The 5,170-nt window shown below is 41.2% G+C and overlaps 1 protein-coding gene across 1 annotated transcript in view; it reads left to right on the top strand.

Moving 5' to 3' along the window:
• LOC122559246 (cadherin EGF LAG seven-pass G-type receptor 3-like) overlaps positions 1-5,170 on the top strand; it is a 62,227-nt gene that overhangs the window by 35,242 nt on the left and 21,815 nt on the right. The window lies entirely within an intron of this gene.

Raw genomic sequence — 5,170 nt, 5'->3', positions numbered from 1 at the left:
GTGTGGACTTGTTGGGCCGAAGGGCCTGTTTCCACACTGTAAGTAATCTAATCTAATCTAAGGCACTGTCGGAAACAAGTGCCTGACTTTATTCATAATGTTGTTTCATTGTGTTATACGTGTAGTTGAAAGCAATCCTGTTTTTTAAAAAGAGTAGTGTTACCTGTGGTCAAAATAATGGCTACTGGCAGAGCTTCTTGACTTTAATCTGCTTTTTGGGTCTGACTGCAGGAAAGCTGACTTCTGAACCCATATACGTGGACCAAAGTACGTCCGCAAAAAACGTAGCTGTTAAAGTGGTAAACTTCTTTACTCTAACTCAAAGCAATTGAGTAACCATGAAACTGAAACATGTGAAGTTGTCTTTGCTGAATTCATCCTCTTTGTAAAGAGAGCACACTCAGAATCAAAGGTACAGGTCTCTGTGACTGGTACTGCAACTTCAATAAAATACACAGTGATAAAATCCAGTTTTCAGTGTCTGGAAGCTAGTAACCTTGGAAGGTTGTAATTTTGAAGTCTGAAGATGTTCCAATAGTTGGTCCTTTATAGACTTTTTTTCAGAGGCTACAGTAAAGGGTCAGTAAACATAGTCAGTGTTAATCATTTTTAGGAGCTGAAGTGCTGCTATTAGTTGGCTCCTTGCAGATCAGGGTGAAGAACAGCCATTGGGCAGTGGAATTCTGCTCGGAGCAGCAAGGGAGTTTGATTTGGACCAGTGACAATATACTAGAGCGCAGTCATGTGAAACCAAGTGGGATGCAGATTCCAGACAAGAGATTAAGTAGCTAGGAGGTAAGTAACTTTTAGCAGCAGCATGGCTGAGGTGCTGGGACAGTATCTTTTCGTATACTGGCTGAAACAGTGGGAGGCAACCTCCGATGTTCGTCAGCTCAGCTGCAAAAGAAAACTAAGAAGTTTGGGTCTAGAAGCTCGGGGAAAGTTAGGAGCAGAACTGTTTGTGTATCCTGCTATTTGGTAAAACGCTGGAATTCTACTACGAGTTAGGTGCTTGCAATCAGTTTCAGTAATCCTGGGAACGTGGCCTCAGTAGAAGAGATTAAAGTATTGGGATATGCATAACCATTGAGGCAGGCAGGATGGAGTACCTTTGAAAAAGTTCCAGCACTATTTCTTTGAAAGTGAAGAATTGAAATTCCTTGTGAAAGAAGAAAAGTTTTAATGAGACGTGATGATTCACAATGTCTGGCTGGTTTGCTGAGAAATCAGTAGGATCTGCCTTTTAGTATGCTCTGCAGGATGTTCAACTCACGCCTAGGACATGCTGACAAAACAGCAAACGAGAAGGGTTTGAACGTAGATAAACTGTCGTTACTTCAAATTGATAAGGCACTGAGACTGAATGAGATAGATCAAGGATATTGAAGGAAATGATAACTCCAAAGTGATATGTCTTCTCTAATAAGAGGGTTTTGCCAGAAGTTTGAAACATTGACTCCTCCATCGTCAGACCACAGCGAAACGACGGTTGGAGGAAGAACGCCTCATCTTCCGGCTAGGAACCCTCCAACCACAAGGGATGAACTCGGATTTCACCAGTTTCCTCATTTCCTCTCCCCCCAGCCTGTCTCAGTCAAATCCATCAAATTCAGCACCGCCTTCCTAACCTGCAATCTTCTTCCCGACCTCTCCGCCCCCACCCCAGTCTGACCTATCACCCTCACCTTGACCTCTTTCCACCTATCACATTTCCGACGCCCCTCCCCCAAGTCCCTCCTCCCTATCTTTTATCTTAGCCTGCTGGACCAACTTTCCTCATTCCTGAAGAAGGGCTAATGCCCGAAACGTCGATTCTCCTGTTCCCTAGATGCTGCCTGACCTGCTGCGCTTTTCCAGCAACACATTTCCATCTCTGATCTCCAGCATCTGCAGACCTCACTTTCTCCTCTTTGAAACATTATGCCCTTGTTCAAAATGGTTGTAATAAGCCAGTAATTATAGGCTAGTCAAATTTATTTCACTCATGGGGGAACTTCAACAAACATTTATTTAGGATAGAACAAATAGTCACATACAAAAATGTGGATATTTTCAGTATTGTTGAGGGAAGATTGTATCTAACTAACTTGCAGGACATTTGTGAAGAGAAAGCAGAGGAGGTTTGATAAGGGGAAAGTCTAAGATGTGATGCTGATGAAAAGTGTTCGATACAGTGCCACAAAGCAGACTTGAGGAAAATTATAGCTCATGGAATAAAAGGGAAAATAGATATGTAGATTCAGGATTGGCTTAGATATAGGAAGTAGCATATTTTGGAATATTTTTCAGGCTGGAAGAAGGTTTGGAGTGGAGTTTCCCAGGGAATCTACTGGGACCCTTGGTTATCCTGATTTATATTAATGATCTAGATCTTGGTGTGCAGGGGACAATTACAAATCTTCTGGACAACACATAACCAGGGAGAAATTATAAACTGTGAAGAAGGTAGTGTATAACTTTGAAAGGACATTGACTCAACAGTGGAGTGGGCAGATAAGTGGCAGTTGAGGTTCAGTGTGGATAAGTGATGCAAAGAACAGTCTCAAATGAAGGCTACTTTTTCAGATAATATGCAGGAGCACAGAAACCTTGGGAGTGTGTGTAAGTAAGTCATTAAAGATAGCAGGACAAGTAGAGAAAGCTGTTAATCAAGCATACAGTATTCCAAACTTCATAATTAAGGAAATAGAGTACAATATAGAGAAATCATGGTGAACTTGTATAAGACCCTGGTTAGACCTTAGGAGTATTGAATATAGTTCTGCCATGATATGGGAAGGACATGAATGCATTGGAGAGAAAGTAAGGTGTATAGGAATCGCTCCAGGGTTAAATCCCTTCAGTTATAGAAGGTTGGAGAAGCTAGGAATGTTTTCGTCAGACAGGAGAATGCTGAGGGTAGATTTGTTAGACATTTTCAAAATCATGAGGGGCCTGAACAGAGTGGATCCCACTCATAAACAGATCAAAAACCAAGCAGCATAATTTTAAAGTCTTTTGCAAAAGAAGCAAATGAAACATGAGTTTTTTTTTCCATAAAGCATGTAGTTTTTCTTTAGCTGCTGGCCACAGAAACGTCTGTCTTTACCTGGGACTCGAGTGTCCCCTAACACAATCAATCGCTTAGAATCCGACGTACCTCTCATTACGTTAGAGCCTGCCGCAATACCATCACCCCCCTACATTTTCCAAAGCAGCACATTTGTTTGAAATGGGGATAGCCACAGAAGACTCCTGTACTACCTGCCTCCCTCTCCTACCTTTCCTGGAGTTAACCAATCTATGTGACTGTATCTGAGACTTTCCCCCTTTCCTACAACCACCACTCATCACATCCCCTTGCTCTTGTAAATTCCTCATTGTGTCTAACTGCCTCTCCAACCGATCCATTCAATCTAATAGGATTCACAACCAACGGCATATATTACAGATATAATCATCAGTAACCCGTAAACTCTCCCTAAACTTCCACATCCGATAAGAAGAGCATATCACTCTACGAGGGGCCATTTTTGCTTCTTTCAATCTATAGACCCAGAAAATAACACTGTCTTATACCTCTACAAAACATTGCTCCAGGATAAATTAATACTTGTGGTTTATATTTAAGTTTATCTAACTGCCTCTCCAACCGATCCATTCAATCTAATAGGATTCACAACCAACGGCATATATTACAGATATAATCCTCAGTAACTCGTAAACTCTCCCTAAACTTCCACATCTGATAAGAAGAGCATATCACTATACGAGGGGCCATTTTTGCTTCTTTCAATCTATAGACCCAGAAAATAACACTGTCTTATTCCTCTACAAAACATTGCTCCAGGATAAATTAATACTTGTGGTTTATATTTTAAGTTTACTCAAGAGGCATAGCTCAATAAAACATACAATCAAGAAAGAATCCACTCTACTTACTACTGCAGACTTATTTTAAGGCCACACTTAAAACATCTGCTTATCTGTTTCTGTGCTGTGACTTCTCCCAACAGGTTCCTCCAAGATTAGTTGTGAATTTCACTGTTTTTTAATTTTCCCTGATGCACTCCAATGTCCAGTGATACATGAATTCAATAGCAAAGGCAGTAACTGCTAACTCTGTCAGTTAGCAATGTAGGTTTCTTTCTCTCTCTCTGTCCTGTACTGACCTCACCATGTGCTTCCTTGTCTGTTCTTCTCCATTTTAAAAGTGCTGTTGTTTTGACGTTTTTTTCTCAAAGTTCCAAAACAATGCAACAGCATATAAAACAGTAATTGCTGCTCCTGGAATTCAAGGAAATCACCTCCAACACCTAAAATACCTCAAAAAAGAAGCAGCTGTTACAGCCAGAAATTTTTCCCGTCCTCCATCTTGGATTGCCCAGGATAGGAATAGATAGACCAGATCTAACAGTTCAAGTTTTAAATTGGAGGAAGGCCAATTTTGACAGTATTAGGCAAGAACTTTCAAAAGCTGATTGGGCGCAGATGTTCACAGGTAAAGGGGTGGCTGGAAAATGGGAAGCCTTCAGAAGTGAGATAACGAGAGTCCAGAGAAAGTATGTTCCTGATAGGGTGAAAGGAAAGGCTGGTAAATATAGGGAATGCTGGATGACTAAAGAAATTGAGGGTTTGGCTAAGAAAAAGAAGGAAGCATATGTCAGGTATAGACAGGATAGATCGAGTGAATACTTAGAAGAGTATAAATGCAGTAGGAGTATACTTAAAGGGAAATCAGGAGGGAAAAAAGCGGACATGCGATAGCTTTGGCAAATAGAGTTAAGGAGAATCCAAAGGGTTTTTACAAATACATTAAGGACAAACAAGTAACTAGGGAGAGAATTGGGCCCCTCAAAGATCAGCAAGGTGGCCTTTGTGTGGCACCGCAGGAGATGGAGGAGATACTAAACGAGTATTTTGCATCAGCATTTACTGTGGAAAAGGATATGGAAGAGAGACTGTAGGGAAATAGATAGTGGCATCTTGAAAAATGTCCATATTGCAGAGGAGGAAGTGCTGGATGTCTTGAAATGCATAAAAATGGATAAATCGCCAGAACCTGATCAAGTGTACCCTAGAACTCTATGGGAAGCTAGGGAAGTGATTGCTGGGCCTCCTACTGAAATATTTGTATCATCGATAATCACAGGTGAGGTGCCGGAAGACTGGAGGTTGGCTAACGTGGTGC

Source organism: Chiloscyllium plagiosum, chromosome 18 (genome assembly GCF_004010195.1).
Source record: "Chiloscyllium plagiosum isolate BGI_BamShark_2017 chromosome 18, ASM401019v2, whole genome shotgun sequence".
Classification (NCBI taxonomy): Eukaryota; Metazoa; Chordata; class Chondrichthyes; order Orectolobiformes; family Hemiscylliidae; genus Chiloscyllium; species Chiloscyllium plagiosum.
The sequence above is the reverse complement of the archived record's forward strand: the minus strand, read 5'-3'. Positions and strand labels throughout refer to the sequence as shown.